The sequence below is a fragment of the Pelophylax lessonae genome (genome assembly GCF_965119305.1).
Source record: "Pelophylax lessonae genome assembly, chromosome: 5".
Taxonomy (NCBI): domain Eukaryota; kingdom Metazoa; phylum Chordata; class Amphibia; order Anura; family Ranidae; genus Pelophylax; species Pelophylax lessonae.
The window spans coordinates 155,879,822-155,899,847 of NC_138772.1; the positions used below are offsets into that span (position 1 = coordinate 155,879,822).

General features: G+C 39.2%; 1 protein-coding gene across 3 annotated transcripts in view; it reads left to right on the forward strand.

Annotated features, from left to right (window-relative positions):
• LRRC3B (leucine rich repeat containing 3B) overlaps positions 1-20,026 on the forward strand; it is a 301,550-nt gene that overhangs the window by 19,699 nt on the left and 261,825 nt on the right. The window lies entirely within an intron of this gene.

Genomic DNA, 20,026 nt, shown 5'->3' on the forward strand with positions numbered 1-20,026 from the left:
TCCCCAAAGTGAGAGGAGTGCACTTCTTAGACAGTTCTCATCAGAACATTTGTCTTCTTAGGAAGATTTTACCTCTTGTCCTGATGGCAATTTAAAAATTAGGGTTCGCATTACTGCTAAGGGGATTTACCTTCACATCCTGTCTTGGAGATGCAACAGGAAGTGAAAGGAAATCTCCCAAAGTGATGAGCATTCACTTCTTAGTCAGTTGTGATTACTTTTTGTCTCAATCACACTAGGCCTAGGACAAAGTGAATCTGCCAACAGGAACATTGTAAAATAAACTTGGCATAGGGCCTAACCCTTCACCACTCTATCCATAACTTATAAAAATGTTTGCCTTTATATACATGTTAATGTTGTGATGTGGATTCACTTAAATGTAGTTTGTTTGTTGCAAACATGTAGTATTTTTGTTTGTTTTCTGGGTAACATGTATGACACATTTCAGTTTACTAATGCCTGGGATTCAGGTTTACTTATGTCACATTTCTATTTTGAGAAAAGTGTCTGCTGGGACATTGCAGTAACACACTACAGTACAAGTATAGTATTGGTAATGTGATTAGCAAGGTTTGTTGACTTTCAGATTTAGACCAGTGATATTTATATGTTTTGGACATCTTTCTGCACTAGGTTCTCAACTTTATGCTACCCTATTACCCCTTCAAGGAAGGAGAATCCTACCCATCCTCAATTAACTTTATAGTTAGATTTTCTCCATTTGACCTCTTAGGCTAATTTAGCAAAGTTATTGGATTTCATGTTATATAGTCTGGTTGAAAAAAAGACAAAAAGTCCATCTAGTTCAGCCAAAAAAAAAAAAAAAATAACTAATCTTGTGGTCACAGTTGGTCCAGGTGAAAGCATAGCCCAATTTGCTCCTGGGAGGGAAAAAAAATGTTCTTTTATTTACGATAATGTAGTATAATTTAGTTAACAATATATATATTTTTTATCTGAAATCCAGTTTTAGTGTTATTATTACATGATTTGATTTGAGAAATGTGGGATGAAGTCTAAAGCCAAGAAGGAATGAGAAAATTCAGGGAACTAGTGAAGGCAACCAGTAACCTACTAATGCACTATAGCACAGGTGTCAAACACAAGGCCCGGGAACCGAATCAGGCCCTTCAGGTCATTTCATGTGGCCTTCACACCTCTCTTGCAGCTGTGGCAATCCTCTTGTTTCTTCCCCCACCTTGTCCCAGCAGTCAGCAGCAGAAAGGAGGACAGAACTCCTGCTCCAGGTCCTGAACTTCTTCGTGCAGGTGCAGAGAGGCTTGTCTCTGGCCACCCCTCCCCATCTCTGCAGTCAGAGGAGCACATCAATCCTCCTGCAGATCCTTCACCTCTATGTGCGGCCACAGCATCCCCTTGTCCACATCTTCCCCTGGTCTCAGAATTCAGCAGATCCCAGCAGCTGACTCCAGTTAGTCTGGTCCTCCTCCAGACCCTGCATTTCTGCTTCCCAGCTCCACCCCTAGCTTCTTCCAATTAGCAACACACGATAAGGGGGGTGTACTGAAATGTAAGGGAGGGTGGGTGACTCCTGACTTCTGATATAATGCAGGGGGATGCTCTGGACATCTATTTTTACAAATACAACTAACCCTTTGAGGGAAATCATAATGCTGAAGTGGCCCGCAATGAAATTGACTTTGACACCCCTGCACTATAGCCAGGGCCGCTGATAGGGGGGGACCACTGGTCCTCTTGTAGGGGTCCTGAGCACAAAGGGGGGCCCATACAGGGAGGGGGATTAGTGATGGACAACTAATACAGAAATCTTCCTTTCAGCAGCTGAAAGCCGATCTCTCTCCCTCTCCCTGCTACCAGCTTTCATCTGCTGAGAAAGGTACAGTTGTCCCTCACTAATCCCCCTCCCTGTGCCGGCCTCCCCTCCCAGCACTGGCTCAAATGTTATCTCTGCTCCTGAGTTTGTTATCTCTGTAAATTTGTTCCACTCCCTTTTTTTTTTAGATTAAGCAGGAATTATGTGAGTTATGTTGCATTTGCATCTGCTAATAATGATTTTATTGTAATTTTACTAAATATATCTTTCATATTTTCTTGGGGGGGGGGGGGCTCTGTCAGGTAGTCTGCACAGGGCCCCGCAATTTCTATCAGCAGCCCTGTTAGCATGTGGCAGCTAATCTCAGAAAGTTTACCCAGTTTTCTTTATTCTGGACTCATTGTAACAAAATGCATACACATCACACACAGAGAACCTTACAGGGCCAATAGGATGGCAGTAGGAATGCACTTTTTCAAGCCTCAGTAGTGTCTTCTATCTATGCTCCCATATTCGCCAATTACATACAAACCTACAAGGACATGTTGAAACAGTTGCTATGAGGACAGTCTTCACAATGCTATTTTTGCATCAGACTTTATGTATGTAAAAGGCAGAAAGATAGGTGCCAAGATCACCTGATTACTAAGCAAAGAAACTAGGATGGCTGGTGCAGGCTTGAATGAAAAGCTGAAGTACTGAGCATGGACAAATAGCTGTAAATACATATTCCTAACCCCTTCCCACCAACAGTATACATACACTTGGCCCTTTGGAAGAGGGTCTTTATCCATAAGGCCACATAGATGTGTACCTGCCTTTGTGCTGGGAGCGTGCTGCACAGTGCGCTTCCAGCACATAGACCGGGCACTTGCTGAGAGCCTGGGAACTCATACTAACAATCGAAACCCAGGACTTCTGGTTCCAGGTCACCTGAATGCTGTGATAACCTCTGATTGGCTATCACAGTGATCAGTCACTATGCAGCCTGCCCATGTGTTTTCTTTCTCCCCTGAATAGGGAGAGAAAGATACATTGTATCTTTGCAGGGGAGAAAGATGTAAACAAATAAAAGTGTGTAAAACAAATAATTAAAAAAAATAGAGAAAAAATAGCTAGATCAAGGTTTGTTCTAGGTCAATGTTAGGGATAGTGTTAGAGTCAAGGTCAGGGCCAAAGTTCGTGGTCAAATGTCAGAATAAGGGGTAGGATTTAAAAAAAAAAAAAAAAATACAGCAAAACCTTGAATTGTGAGTAACTTGGTCTGTTAGTGTTTTACAATACGAACAATTTTTTTTAATAAATTCTAACTTGATAAACGAGCGATGTCTTGCAATACGAGTGGCAACTGAGTATAAAAGGCACCTCTATGTGAAGCAATATGGTTTCCATTTATTGAAGGAACAACATTTACCAACTCACATGGTTGATGATTAAAACAGGCACATCTAAGTATGCAGGCATTCAAGGTAAAGCTGTCCACATAGACCAGGCATGTCCAAAGTCCGGCCCACGGGCCAAATGCAGCCCCCGGGCTGCTTTAATACGGCCCCACAGGTCATTTGGAAAAATACATTGGCATCATTCGTGACTTTTTTTGCTGCCATCATTAATCATCATTGGTGGGTTCATATAGCGCTTATATGTGGTTAATCCTTGTGTGACTGATTAGGGAGCACGCATGCTCCGGATTGAGATGAATACATTGTAAAATCTCAGTTAACGTCAGTTGGTCTAAATCAGTTATCAATATATTTGAACACAACATGTATACTTATATATGTACTTATATGTGTTATGTTCCTGTTCATATTTTTTTTTACTTAAAAGTTGACAGACAACCTTTATTACCAATAATATGTAATGTACTTTACAATGTTCCTGACATATTTCAGCTTCCTGGATTTTTTTTTCATCTGGCCTTCAGATATGAAAGGCAGAGCGATTTAACATTCGTTTAGATTTGTCATCCATGTGATGAAAGCAAAAGTATGCCATTTGCAATAAACTTTGCATAAAATAGTTAGTTTGTATTTAATTTGAATGGTACAAAGAATGTCAGGTAAAATGGTCGGCCCTCACTCATGTTCAGTTCATCAAATCTGGCCCTCGTTGGAAAAAGTTTGGACACCCCTGACATAGACTATCCTCCGCTCCGCTCCGCTGGCTCTCACTGCCGTCAGTCTGCAGTCACGACCGGGAAAACTACCCTGCAGTAGAGCAATCTTAAAGCGAGGCTTGAAGCAATCGTGGAGCGCAGTGTGGAAGGGATGACGTAGATAGAGGGGTGGAGGATAGTTTATGTGGACAGCTTTACCCCGGATGCCTGCATACTTAGATGTGCCTATTTTAATCATCAACCATGTGAGTTGCTAAATGTTGTACCTTCATTAAATGTAACTTTTTTGCTACACTTAGAGGCGCCTCTCTTCGGTTTTATACAGTACTCCTTAGCTCCTGCTGAATTCTGCTTTATGCATTCCCTATTGACACAGTTTTTTTTTTTTTTTTTTTTTACTGTATTTTGTATTACTGTAATCATTTTTATATGAATATATAGCTGTGGAACAAATCATCTGAGTTTCCATTATTTCTTATGGGGAAATTCACTTTGATATAAGAGTGCTGTGGATTACAAGCATGCTTCTGAAAGGAATTATGCTCACAATCCAAGGTTTACCAGTATTTTTAAAATTAGTATCAGTGTAAATTATAGCGCTTTTCCACTGCATGGAACCAAACGGTTCGGCTCGCTTATGTGCTTTTCCACTGCTGGTACCGCATGGTATGGTGTAGGAACGGTTCGGTACGGTACGGCGGCGCTTTTCCACTGCATGGAACCGAACAGTACGGCTCTCAAAAAAGTACCACCTCGATTGTGGTTCCAAGAGGTACCATACCCGGTACCATATCCCACAATCCTTTGCATGCAGTCACTACTAGCCACTGATTGGTCAGAGAATCCCACCCACCCCGTTGTTATCCCACCCACTTAACTTTAGTACTACTTTAGTGGAAAAGCAAACCATACCGTACCATACCGAACCGTTCCAACACCGTACCATGCGGTACCAGCAGTGGAAAAGCAAACCGAGCCAAGCAGGGCCGAGTAGAGCCGAGCCGGTACTTGCAGTGGAAAAGTGCCATTAGTGTCAGGTATGATAAAAACAAAACAAAATGCGCACTATTGTTTCTGCTATGGGTACAAACAACCAATAACATACACATATGTGATATTGCTGCAATCACCACAAGCAGGATAATTTGTTTTAGGGGTTTTTTTGGTTGATCTTTTGGATTTTATCTAAATTGTGTAATGTCTGAAGAAGGTACCGTAAAAATCCCTTTGCCCCAACCTTCCAAACGTTTTTTTCTGTGATGAGCCATTAATGAAACAGCTACGATTCATTGTACTGATCATAAACCACACAAGACTTGGGATTTTTGTACTCTTCACCCACTCCTAGACTTTTAGGTCAATCTTCTCGTCCATGCTATGAGCATCTAACTATCAAGACATCAAAATTCCCTTATTGCTTTAACATGCCTCGTGGGTGCTTAATTCTGTGCATCGTTCTGATGTACAGAAAATGCTATGGCAGCATTTATATTTACAAAGGAAAAAAGTGTTTAAAATTCCAGGCTTATTTAAAAAAGTGGTTGCTATGTATTTTGGGGGACCTGTGTCCTATGTGCTGTCACTATGAAGCATAGTGAGTTTTTAAATTGTCGTTTCCTGCAATAATTTTTGGAAAAATAGGGAAAATAAATAAATTAGATTTTATTGCACAAAGTTATCATTTTAACAAGTTATTTCTCACTCATGGCATAAACATACTTACAATTACAACCCAAAACACATTCTTCTACTCAAGTACCTTAAAACCACATGTGTGAGACTTTTTTTTCTGCATAGACACATAGAGGGACCAAGAATCCAAGGAGCATCTTCACGTTTTCAAGGAGCATATAAAATTGCATCTGATTTCCTGACTAGGGATGGGCTCTGTGTTTGAGTCAAACTTACGTTTGACTCGAACATCAGATGTTCGTGTGTTCGCAGAACACACAAACAAATGGGGCGATCGGCGGGAAATTTGCCCACCGATGAGCACCCCATAACACACTGCACTTTAGGTCTGGTACAGATTTTAAGGTGAACTCCATGCCAAAATGTAAAAAAAAAAAATGCCATGGGGTCCCCCCCAAAATCCATACTTGACCCTTATCCAAGCATGCAGTCTTTCCTGGCAGGCAAGGAAGGGGGGGGGCAAGCAAGCGAGCGCCCCCCCCCTCCTGAAACATACCAGGCCACTTACCCTCAACCCAGGGTTGTCGGCGTCTGCAGGTGGGGGGCTTATCAGAATCTGGAAGTCCCCTTTAACAAGGGGGCCCCCAGATCCCAACCCCCATGTGAATGGATATCAGTTACACAGTACCCTTACCCATTCACCAAAAAAGTGTTAAAAATAAAAAACCACAAAGCACAGTTTTTGACAAGTCCTTTATTAAAAAGAAAAAAAAAATAGTGTCCTTCGATGTAAATCCATCGTCAATCATGACGCCCACCAGACCCAAAAAATTAAAAAAAAATTAAAAAAGGCTTCAACCTGAAAACCACCGCCCAGGGTTGTTGGGATGAGGTATGGAGTTTGGGAAGGAAAAGCTGCTCAGGTGAGACTGAATGAACCGGTGCTGATCAGATCCGCCATCCAGAGACAGTGCAAGCAAAAGAAGTGTGACCGCAATCGGATACATGAAATCAAAATAGTTCTTTATTCCTCATCCAATGTGGTTATGAGTAATCGATTATCTATATCGTAAAACGCGTCAACCTGACATGTCTCTCAATGCACTGTCTGTATGGATTCGATGAAGAATAAAGAACTATTTTGATTTCATATATCCGAGTGCGGTCCAACTTCTTTTGCTTGCATTGTTGGGAAGAGGCCCTTGTCCCCATCAACATGCTTTGGGGTGCCTGGAGCTGACAATACATTACAGCTGCGAGCCAATTTAAATGACATTTTTTCCTTTAGAAATGTCAGTATTGCAGCAGGCTACATACCTTGTACAGATGCGTCACTTTACAGGCACATTAAGGGAACCCCCCAGGCATGATATTTAAAGGAATTTTTTATTTTTTTTGTTTCACGTTAGGCATCATTAAAATCACTGCTCCTTTAAAACAAATAGTTTTAAAAAAATTATTTGGCATTGATACATGTCCTCCAGGGCAGTACCCAAGTCCCCATACATTTTTTTTTATGGCAATAACTTGCATATAAGCCTTTAAAATTATGACTTTTGATTTTTCATGTTCGTGTCCTATAGACTTTTATAGAGTTCGCATGTTCTCTAGAACTTTTTCCCTGTTCGAAATGTTCTGGTGTGAACCGAACAGGGGGGCGTTCGGCCCATCCCTGTTCCTGACTACCTATAACATTTCCTTAGGCCGTAAAGTTTTAGGACAGGAAAAACACCCACCGTATGAGCACATTTTGCAAAGTAAATCCTCTAATGTATTTAATTAGCAACATAGTGAGTCTTTTGAACTCTCTTGTGGCATTTTTGAAAAGCAGACACCCCAAGGTATTTGTAAGAAGCGTAGTGAATATTTGGAATAAAATATAGTGTAGCATCACCCAATCTGATAAGCTGAGCAAGTCTAGCCTACTGGCACATGACTGATCCCCAGTAATGCTATGTACAATGGCCAGGAAGTACAGGACGCTGACCAAAGAGTGAAAAAATGTATTCCTTTAGTTCCAAGAGTCCAGTTGTTGGAAAGGAATGGCTGGGATTGGTGTCTTGCAGGAACGTAGTCATTGGGATGTGCAGATGAGGCAGAGGCAGCACTGCACTGGTGTGGCAGAGATCAGGCACACTGTTGCTGGCTGCACTGGCTCTGATGATACTGTACAGATGTGGCTGATAAACTTATAATTAGTGCTCCAGCACAAATTGTTTTAACTGGAAGGCCAAAATTCTACTGTGGACTAAGCCTGTGGGCTAGGCCTTCTCTCCAACATCCAACAACATCCTCAAAAGGAAAAGAGTACCCATGCGAGGGTCTGTATGAGCTTCAAATTCTATGAAATTGAACAATTAGTGTATAACTATGGGTATGTAATGATACTGCTATCAAAGGTGTGTAGAGCCCATGACGAATGTGACAGGGGAGAGACAAAAAAGAGGCGTGACTTATTTTTTTTGTAGACCTCTACAGATTTGTACCTCAGCTAGCAGGAGAGCAATGGGAATGGTGCTGTCCCTGTTTGGTTGACTGGCGCTGGCAGAGAGGCAGCTTATAAACCTCTTTGCGCCTAAGGGAATTGGGTGTCCCACCCCTAGGAAGCTCTAGAACGGATTGAGGCCCACCTTACCCATATTTTGGCGAGACGCCCCTGTGTGGAGTTATCCTTTCTGGTGAGTGCATTATATAGCAGAGGAAACACGAGCACTCCAATCTCACCTGGTATTTCAATTATCTGGGACCAGCATGCTCATGGACTCTCTCACCTGGCTTATATATATACATATATACATGCAGTGATTCAGAGAGTTTTATAATTCATTCCTGTTAGATTACCTCTGTGATTCACCACTGTCATATTTATTTATTTAATTATTTGTGGTTCACCACATCACCATTTGCACTTGGTCACTTTATCATTGCACCTTTGTGTGATTTTTTGTGATATATCTGTTCACTGTTTTACTTATTTATTTATGATTGGCATATACAGTCACTTATGATTGCACTTTGATAGATTCACCTATATCTAATCATTCATGATATTTTTATTGGTGTTCGCTGGCCATTTTTTGATAGTTGTGATAGTCATATGCACCTTTATATATTTTTGGACTTTATAGTCATATTCAGACACTTTTACTCATTTATCTTTCACTAGATTTTTAACACCTTCTTTTTATATATTGGCTCTTATCTCCCTAGGCAGCGCCACTATCCCTCTCATTTCCACTATTATTCCATATAACCTTTGGTTATATTTTGAGGGAGGCTGCAGCCGTTTTTACTAGCCTTAGCGCTTAGCCCTTTCTTCCTTTTTTTCATGAGCAACTTTGCAAAGTGCACATTGCAGTCTATTTGCCTTTGGTAAATCAACCCCAGTAGTACATATAGAGAGTATGGCAACTTGCTGATAAGATCCACAAGCAGTGGCAATTCACCAAGAAAGCTCAGAAGTAGTTTATTTCAGCCTGGTACATTACAAATCATGTTTTCCTTGTTTTCCTAACCCCTTGCCGACCGCCCGCCGCAGTATTGTTTTGTTTTATAATTGTTGCTATTTTTTTTGTTGATAGCGCAAAAAATATAAATCGCAGAGGTGATCAAATACCACCAAAAGAAAGCTCTATTTGTGGGAAAAAAAGGACATCGACGGGACACTACACGACACGATCGCACAATTTTCCATTAAAATAACGCAGCGTCAAATAGCAAATAAAATGGCCTGGTCATTAAGAGGGCAAACCCTTCCAGTCCAGAACTGGTTAAAGGTGAAAAGACATTTTTATCTCAAAGCTCAGCAAAGCTGAAGCAGAAACTAACTAGAGAATGAAGAAACTGGGAGTGTCTAACTTGTAGCGGGTGCCGGTGACGTACCAAATACAATAAATGATAAAATATAAGAGAGACCACTGTGGAAACTACAGAAATAACACTTTTCTCGATCTGTCTCATTTCAGAAATGATCAGCTTATTGGGGGTACCATTATGTCGCTCAAAATAAGAGAACGGCTGATTGTTATGCTTAGGAAGAGTTGTCTAAAATTAGAAAACACACATTCACTGCCCATCTTTCTTTACTTCACTTATTTTTATTGAACTATGTTGTCTGACTTGATAACCTCATTATAATACTATGATAATAAGGATCTAACGGTACATTATTGTAGGCATAAATTAGATGCATTAGTGTTCCAGTTTGAATTATGTCATAGCTTTGTGGTCGAAAAAAGCAATTTGCCTATTTGGTATAGGGAGCTGATTTTGAAAACACATGACCTATACAGTGAAAACAGTTGATGTTACCACGCATGACTGAAGTCTTGCTGTTCTTTGTTATTAGTCTAAATATATTGTATATTGAGCTAAATATATTCTGACTGGCTTCACTGGACCCTTGTGAGTGGAGTGTTTCATGGAAGGCAATGCTGCCATTAAAATAACAAAACAGGGGTGTTGTTAATGAAGCATGCAGGCATATATCTGAATTATGATGGGGAATATAAATGCACGCAATTTTCATCTCTGGGCTCTGTAGCTATTTTTAGTACTGCAAAGGACTTTACGCCATTATACATCAGTTTCCAGAATTGCTTTGAACGCATTAAATTTTAAATAGTTGATATATAAGTCAATTGACAAAGAATGGTAATTACCAGTATAAAAATTATTTGCAAGCAAAAGCAAAACTCTAAGGCAGAGCAGAAGCAGAACTGTTGAATATATCATATTTGATTAGTCACTCTTGTGTTTTACACATACAATTTGTTTTTTAATCAGATTTACTAATTCATGCTTTATTTTTTCTACTTTCTGGATCATCACCTTGTCAACTGAACAGAAATGACAATGCTGATTTATTGGCCTAAAAGCATCCCGGGGGTAGACAGGTGATAAAGAGGGCTGCATTGCCTGACTGTGCAGTGTGGCAGATATGTGTAAATCACAAAATTGGCTGTACAGAACTGAAAATCCTTTAGTAAGTATAGCAGTAAAATCATGCCTCCCTACATTTTGAGATAGGAAGGAGGGATGCCTAGTAGAAAAAGTATGTAGGCATAGGAAAGTATGTAGGCATAGGATACAACACTGCCATGCCCCCTTAAAGAAGAATTATACAAAAAAATGATAAGTTAAACCCACAAGCTTTTTTTTTTTTTACCACTACTATTCCTTTATACTGGCTTTTTAAATGTATTTAAATGCAGCAATTTAGAAATTGGATGAAAGGTTCAGCACTGGGGAACCTTTTTTGAAAGATAAAATGTGCTTTTTATATATAACTATATTAGGAATGCACCGCTACCATTTTTTTTTTATGAGCACAAGTGCCAATACTTTTTTTTAGTACTTGGCTATTTTGTTTACACTTCAGCTGTCAGCAATGGTACAAAGCATTGAAAAGTTATTTACAAATTAACTAAATTTATTATTTTAAATTTTGCACTTTTTTTAATTTGAAACGTGTGAATATATAAATGCAGCAATTTAGAAAGTGGATAAAAGGTTTAGCACTGGGAAACCTTTTTTGAAAAAGTTATTTACAAATGAAATACATTTATTTTATTTTTTTTTTAATTTTGTACTTTTTTCAATGCGAACCGTGTAAATATATGTTAAAAATGTAAAAATATTACCAAAAAAAGCACAATAAAAAAACAAAAAAAGTTTTCATTATTAATAGTTTATAAAATAGCAGTGAACAAAAAAGAAATCCGCAGGAAAATAATATTAAATTAAGAAGGAGAATAAGGAGTTAATTAAGGCTGATTAGAGTAAATAAAGGGTTAAGAAGGCTTTAAAATAGAGTAACATTTAATATAAAACAAAAAAAAAAAAGCAACTTTAAACTGACTTTATCTACAGATCGAAGTTCATCCCTTTGATCTGTAGATGAAGAAACAGAAGGATACAAAAAGAAACAATGTTTCAGAGGCTAAACAATGCTCCAGCTGCTGGGTCTTGGTTTACACTGCAGCTGTCAACAGGGGAACCCCACTGTAGCTGAATGAGTCACCAGTTGTTAAGGACGTGGCAACCCTGCACCTTACCAACCGATATTTGCCAGCTCAGTGTGAGAATCCCACTGACAGCTAAAAGAACTGAGCCTGACGGTATCGGTGTCAGTGTGTTAGATGTTTGCACTGAGGTTATTTTAAGTTTTAGGGATTTTGACTGTCTCAACTTGTCCACAATGTCAGTATAATATAGACATACCTATGCTCTTTGGAGTCAGAATGTTTTCTCATTTGTTAAGAGGGGTCAGATGTTGGGTAATTTAGGATTAGTATATGTGAATAAGGGGGCCTTGAAGCAGTTATAGAAGTATTAGATAATACTAAATGTAATATTCAAAACACTCCAATGGTTTTCATGGCTTAATCTCAATTCTCTGCCCTTCAGACCACTTTTACTATTCCACCACCTTTTACTAGAGACATTTCTAACAACATTTTAAATAGTTAAAGCGGAAGTACAGCCTAATACCTTAAATTCTCCCCTGCAATCATTAATGTGCGCTGAGTTCAGCCTCAAAATGAAAAAATCTGGGGGCATGGCTTGCGAGTGCCGAAGATGGATGTCTAAGCCTTGAGCTCCACGAGCTGACCGAAGAAACATACAGCCACAGCAGGGATCCCTGCCCTATATGATCAGCCAGACAGGGCCCTCACACTTAGGAGACCAGTACCCACAATGTCCAGCAAAAGGAAAGAAGAACGGTGGCCACAGAAGCTTACAGCTTTCTACATGCAGCCGACAGTGACAAGTGGGAGAAGGCAAAATGGTGCCGCCCCTCCATCCTCAAGGCCACCCCCTGCCTACACAAATCTCCCTGATGCAGACGTGGGAGAACAGCGGAATAGCACCTCTCTCACCCAGCAGCTCAGCTCCACACAGCCCAGCCTCTAGCAGCCCAGCTGAGGCATGGATGAGGATGGACCCATCTAAAACGACTGACAGCCTGGTGAGTGACACAACCAGCCTAGCACAAGCAGAGCCCACATTCCAATCCTCTATAGCTGCATTCCCAACCTCAGGACAGCCAGTCCTAGACAGAACAATGAAGGATATGCTCATGTCCCTGCAAACATCACTCCTGACAAACAAAGTCGCATGACAAGTCACAGCCTATTGATTTCAATGGCTCCCATTCCCATTTATGCGACTTTGAAAATCGGCAACTTTGAAAAGGTATCCGCACTACTTTAATGCAAATTTTGATGCAAATTTGATCCAGAGAGTGTAAATTTGGATAAAAGTCGTACTCTAAAACGTAATAGTGGAAATGTAGACTAAAGCTTTGTTTGCACTAGTGGGACTTGTCAGGCGACACACAAAGTCGCACGACAAGTCACAGCCCATTGACTTCAATGGTACCCATTCCTATCTATGCACTATTTTGATGTAACTTTGATCCAGAAAGTGTAAAGTTGGATCAAAGCTGCACTCAGTCGCATTAAAGTTGCACTCTCGCCTAATGGCTACATTTCCACTAGTGTGACTCTTAAGTTGTGTGATTTAGAGTGCGACTTTGAGTGCAGCTTTGATCCAATTTTACACTCTCTGAAACAAAGTCATATCAAAATAGTGCAGGCACCTTTTCAAAGTCGCTGATTTTAAAAAGTGGCATAGATGGGAACGGGTGCCATTGAAATCAATGGGTATCTGACTTGTCATGCGGCTTTATGTGTCCAAAGCCGCATGACAAGTCGCACTAGTGGAAACGGAGCCTAAAACTACTCACATGTAATGAGCGATATAAATCGATCTGTATCCTTCTAAACTATAAAAAATGTTCCTTTGTACCTTATTTCTTTCATATATTGTGCCGGTAACGTCCCCCCCCCCCCCCTCCTCCCTCTCTCTTAGAAGAAACTTCTAACGGATAGGAGGAATGGGAGTGGGGCTAAGCAAAGACCGACAACCTTTTCAGGAAGCTAAAGACAGCTTACAAAATTCAGATAAAAGGAGATAGCCGTGTAGGTGAAGAACAGGAAGAAGCTGATTTTCTAGTTTAGATAGGACTTTCTAAGCTACACAATCAGCTAGCCAGAAAATGAATAATATCAAAGATAAAGATATTTAACATACTATTATTAGGAAAAATTTCATTTTTGACTGGAGTTTCCCTTTAAAATAAAATATATGTATGTCTTCTGTGAATAATGGAAATGTTAATTTGTTTTAGTGTTGAAAGCTCAAAGAAATCTGATACACCACCATGGAGTCACCACCTATGAGGTCTTACAACAAACCTAGGCTTGGGGAATCTATGCAGTTTTTTTGCCTTCATTACCATTTTTATTTCGGGAAGTTCCAGCAAAATCATTATATGTCAGTCTTATTGCAGCTAGATTTCACAACAGCAAGAGAAAATACATTCGGTGTTCCCTTAAAGACATGCTTTGTAGAGGCTTTCCTCTGAAGTGATTTAACACTTCTGCTAGGTGTCATGGCAGGTACACAGGATTTTACAGCCACTGTTGGTGCTGTTTAACAGACATTTTTCTAATTCAGTGTAAAGAGTAAGTGATGAAGAAGAACAGAAAAATGTTTATCATGTTTGTAGTGTGCTGAAGATGATAAAAATAATTAACCACTTGCTGACCAGCCACCGCCTACATATGGCAACTGGTCGGCAGAATCCCGCAAATCGCCGTACCTGTATGGCGGTTCGCGGGAGCAATCTGGCGGCCATTTGCCAGTGCGGAAGCTGAGCCACGGGGCGGGCACCTGCGATCGCTCCCACTGGAGAGAGAGCGGCGGTCTACTGTTGTAAACACGGCAGACCGTTCTTCTCTCCTTAGTCATCACAGGGTCCTGTGTTCCTCCTATTTAAAAAACACCCCCTACGGATACATTTAACCCTTTTGATCGCCCCTGGGTTAACCACTTCCCTTCCAGTGTCATTAGTACAGTAACAGTGCATATTTTTAGCACTGAATACTGTAGTAATGTCACTGGTCCCCCCAAAAGTGTCAAAATTTGTCAGTTAGGTGTCTGATCTGTCTGCCGCAATGTCGCAGTCCTTCTAAAAATCATTGATCGCCGATATTACTAGTAAAAAATAAAAAAAATAAAAATGACATAAATCTTTCCCCTAGTTTGTAGACGCAATAACTTTTGCGCAAACCAATCAAAATACGCTTATTGAGATTTTTTTCCCAAAAATATGTAGCAGAATACAAATTGGCCTAAAATGATGAAACAATTGTTTTTTTTTTCATTTCTTTTATTGCGAATGTTATATAGCAGATAGTGAAAGAGTGTTTTTTTTTTTTTTTTCAGAATTGTCGCTCTTTTTTTGTCTATAGCGTAAAATAAAAAAAAAATTGCACAGGTGATCAAATACCACCAAAAGAAAGCTCTATTTGTGGGGAAAAAGGACATCAATTTTATTTGGGTACAGCATCACATGATTGTGCAATTGTAAATTAAAGGAACTCAGTGCCGAATCGCAAAAAATGGCCTGGTCATTATGGGGGAAGATCTTCCGGTCCAGAAGTGATTAAAGGATATTTAACCCTAAAAAAAGTTTAATATGCAGCAGCTTACTATTCCTTAGATAGAGAGCCTGCATTGGTTTTTAACATCTTAAAGTGATGCTATAGTCTAGTTTTTTTTTTTTTTTATCTTTAAAAATAACTAACATGTTTTGTTTGCCTGCTCTGTGCAGTTGGTTTTACATAGAGCAGCCCAGATTATCCTCTTCTCGGCTCCCTCGTCGGCTCTCCTGGCCTCTCCTTCCTGTTGAGTGCCCCCACAGCAAGCAGCTTGCTATGAGGGAAATCAAGTCGAGCCGCAACTCCCTATGTCCATTCAGACACGAGCTGTGGTTCATTCCCGCCTCCCTCTCTCCTGATTGGCCAACTGACTTTGATTGACAGCAGCAAGAGCCAATAGCACCACTGCTGTGTCTTAGCCATTTAGAAAGGAGAGTCCCGGATGGCCGAGGCACTCGTCGACATCACTAGATTGAGAAGAGGCTCAAGTAAGTTTTAGGGGGCTGAGGGGGGCTGCTGCACACTAAAAGTTTTTTTATTTTAATACATAGAATGCAATTAGATAAAATACCTTCTGCCTTTAGAACCACTTTAGGAAAGCACTTACTGATCTTGCTAGAAATTTGGTGCCCCCAGATCCTGACCCCCCTATGTTAATGGGTATCGGGTACATAGTACCCCTATCCATTCACCAAAAAAGTGTCAAAAAGTAAAAACCACAGGAAACCGTTTTTGAAAAGTTCTTTATTATCCCCCTTAGCGGTATCCCCGAGCGTGACTCGGGGTGGAATTTTTATGCTAGGATCGGTATCCCTGAGTCACGCTCGGGGTAGATGTGCAGAGCCTGCAGCGGGGTTCCTTACCTTCTCCTGGCGATCCAGCGATGATCTCCCATTGCTGTGATTGCCAGCCGAGATCCCCCCGGCTCGTCCGTCGGTCTGATTACTTCCTGGTTCCGTTCCCTGCAGCAGCAATGGTGCATGGGAGCGGAACTGGGAGGGAAATTCAAATGTTGCACAAAACAGAAACACATAACATTTATATTATATATATAAATATATATATATATATATATACACATACACATATATATATATATATATATATATATATATATATATATATATATATATATACACACATATAGATATATAATATATATATAATATATAACGCATGAATTATAATCTAATCAATAATATAATGTTACTATATAGTATAATATATATATATATATATATATATATGTATATATATATATATATATATATATATGTATATGTATATATATATATATATATATATATATATAATAAAATTATATTATTGATTAGATTATAATTCATGCGTTTGTGTTTCAAATTTATCACATCTGGGATGTCTACTAGAGTCTTGTTTTGGTCAGGTTTAAGTCAGTAATTATTAAGAATTGTAGGCCTATAATACATAACGCCAAATTTCCATGCAAAAAATTGTACCGCTTTTGGGACATAATTCCTGACATAATCATACCGCCAGGGAGGTTAAAAAATAAAAAAATAGTGTCCCACGATGTAAATCCATCGTCAATCACGACGCCCGCCGGACCCGAAACATACAAAAAAATAAAAAATGTTTCCGCCTCTTGGGAGGCATCCCGCTGAATGCCTTCTCTTCGCTTTGACAATTCTGATATAGGCAAGGGGCAGGGCCATCAGCTACGCCACTCGGTGGCATTGCCCTTTCTGATGTCACTTGACCTTTTTTGACCTGCCAGGCTGCATGCTCGGGTAAGGGTCTGATATGGATTTCGTGGGGGACCCTATGCCGTTTTTACATTTAAATTACAGCTGCAAGCAAGTTTAAAGTACATTTTTTTCCTTTAGAAATGTTAGTATTGCTGCAGCAGGCTCCATACATTGTACAGATACGCCACTTTACAGGCACATTAAGAGGACCCCCAGGCACGCTATTTAAAGGAATTTTTCATTTTTATTGTTTTACTTTAAGCATCAATTAAAATCACTACTCCTTTAAAAAATATTGTTTAAAAAAAAAAAAAAAACATTTTTGCATTGATACATGTCCCCCAGACCAGTACCCAGGTTCCCATATACTTTTTATGGCACTTGCATATTTATCCTCTAAAATTAGGACTTTAGATTTTTCATGTTCGTGTCCCATAGACGTTAATAGAGTTTGCATGTTCGCTAGAACTTTTTCCCTGTTCGAAATGTTATGGTGTGAACCAAACAGGGTGGTGTTCGGCCCATCCCTACTAACTATATATTCATTTTTCTATCTATACTGACCTATGTATCTATATATATATATATATATATATATATATTATTTTTATATGCTTTCAACCTGACTGAAGTGCAAAGTCAGGTAAATTAAAGCAAAAGTGTACTTGTGTGCAACCTGTAACATAATGTGAAAGTAGGGGGATACAAATGAGCGTTGTCTTCTGAAATGAATTTTCTACTTAAGCAGAGATTCACCTCACTTCATCTCACCTTACACTGTAATAAATCAGACCCAAATAAGTTCAACTTTGCTCTAATTTTTTACTTTCCTCTATGGCTAAGCCAGGTACAGGCCTGTGTTCAGGAGGAGATATGTCTTTTGCTTTAACTGTTTGAATTCAGCAGTGGTGCAGATATTTTTTTTTACTTTTGTTCATAGACAGTGGAGTCCTTTGAAGGTCTGTGCACCCATGGCCAAGTGCATAATATATGAGCCTGGAGCAGTACCTGCGGAAGATTGTCATTTATTAGTTGGAAATCTGGCAATTAATATTTATTCTTCAGTTTCCTTTTCTCATTGTTATTATCATCACCAGTTCACCATTTTTACTGCCCCCAAATGTTTTCTTATCAGATGAATCTTATAGTCATTAGTAGTGTATTGGCATAAATTGCACTGTATATACTGTACTCTAGAAGAAGGGAGGGGGTAAACAATCTCTTAGTTCGATAAAGTTATTTGATGGGTACTAAACATTGAATGTTGATTATGGGGTTGATTTACTAAAATTGGAGAGTGCAAAATCTGGTACAGCTCTGCATGGCAGCCAATCAGCTTCTAACTTCAGCTTGTTTAATTAAAGTAGAAAGATAGGAAAAACTTTTTGGATAGAGCAAGGGAGTGTTTTTAACCCCATCAGATTTTTTTTTCCCCTTGGGTCTCCCAGCTTACCAGAACTGGTGTTCACATTGGAAGATTTCCCCTCTATTACTTTTTTGGGGGCAACCCAAAATTTGGGATTTTCATTTACTTTCATTTTCAATAATAATGGTAAACAGGACGAATAGAGTGGGTGAATCTCCCTAACGGAAGTGCAGACAGCATTCAAAACTGACAGCAGTTCTAATTCCTCTGCTCTCTATCCAAAACTAATGAAAAAGATTTGCCTTTAGTTACACTTTAAACTTTGACAAAAAAAAAAATGGAAGGTCAAGTTGGTGTTGTTATTCACTTTAGGGTCAACACAGAGGACAAGGGGGCACTCTTTACAAATGGAGGAAATACGGGAAGGCTTTGAAAATATGGAATAGGCTTCCTCAAGATTCTGGCGAGCTCAGTAGTTTGTTTTAAGAAAGGCCTGGATTATTTCCTAGATACACATACTATAACTGGATACTAATATTTATAGGTAAAGTTGATCCAGGGACAATCCGATTACCTCTTGGGGGATTGGGAAGGATTTCTTTCTCCTGCTGAATCATGTTTTTGTTGTTTTTTTTTTCTGGATCAACTGTGGGTATAGGATTGTATATATATAGGATTGTATATGTTTTTTTCCCTTCTATTGGTTAACCTAGATGGACTATCTTGGGTATCTTTTTTCAACAAGACTATGCAACAATATGATTGGTTTCTATGCAGAGCTGCACCAGATTTTGCAATCACCAGTTTTAGTAAATCCACCCCTATGTCTTTCTTCACCCTTGGAGCTACAGAATTGGTGACCAAGAAGCACCTGGGCATAATGAGGTTATTAAAGGATTTGAGAATGTTCACAGAAAAAATTGTGTGAATATTCACTTCAGTTATTCATTGATGTGCAAATAAAAAAAGTAAACAGGGATTTTCTTTTCACACTCAATAATTGGAGCAAATCTTTACACATTTTACTGTGTGAACATTCTCAGATCTTTTAGTCGAAGTGGTAGATGCTTGCATACAGTTACAGTAAATGCTTAAAGGTATAAATATGTGCTGGGATTAACAATCTAATTGGTGTAGTCTCCATTGTTAGCCTTATGATGTTAAGAAAAGAGACGCTTTTTTTATATGTGATTGACAGCGTGTCTTTAGCCCTCACATCACACTTTGTTATCTGGCTTTTAAGTAAACCTAAGGGTTCCACATAACTTGGGAGAACCAGCATTTCACAGTGGACTGCAATGCCGTCACCCCTGACTCCTCTAACTGATAGAAGATTTTGATTCTTTTGTAGCAATGAGTTTAAGGATCAAGGTTTATATTCTTTGCCTAAAGCTTTCATTGTTGTAATCTACTACTACTGATCCTCCTGTGAACTGTTATGTTTTTCATCCGAGACAGATAAAATGTTTATTATGAAGTTTTTGGACATTTGTAAAACACAACATTTTTTATTAGTAACTGTTTTTGGGATTACATGAGAAAAAGTGGCATCAAATGTATTAATTAATGTAAAGGAAATAAACAATATTTCATTGTAGAAACTACTAATAATTAATATTGCAGTTGTCCCACAGGTCTTTAATAGCATTTGCATTTATGCATTTATGTAGAGTCCGCCTTCAGGGGAACCTTTTTTTTTTTTTTTTAATTCTTTATTTACAAGTATTCAAGTCATACAAGAATAATGGGGGCCTGCAGACTCCAAAACAACAAGCGTAGTAAGCATAGTGGACAGCTACTCACACACCATAGAAGAGATTTATCCTCTTCACCCAGGCACCCTTGACCTCTGGCAAACATAGATCTTTTCAATATGGA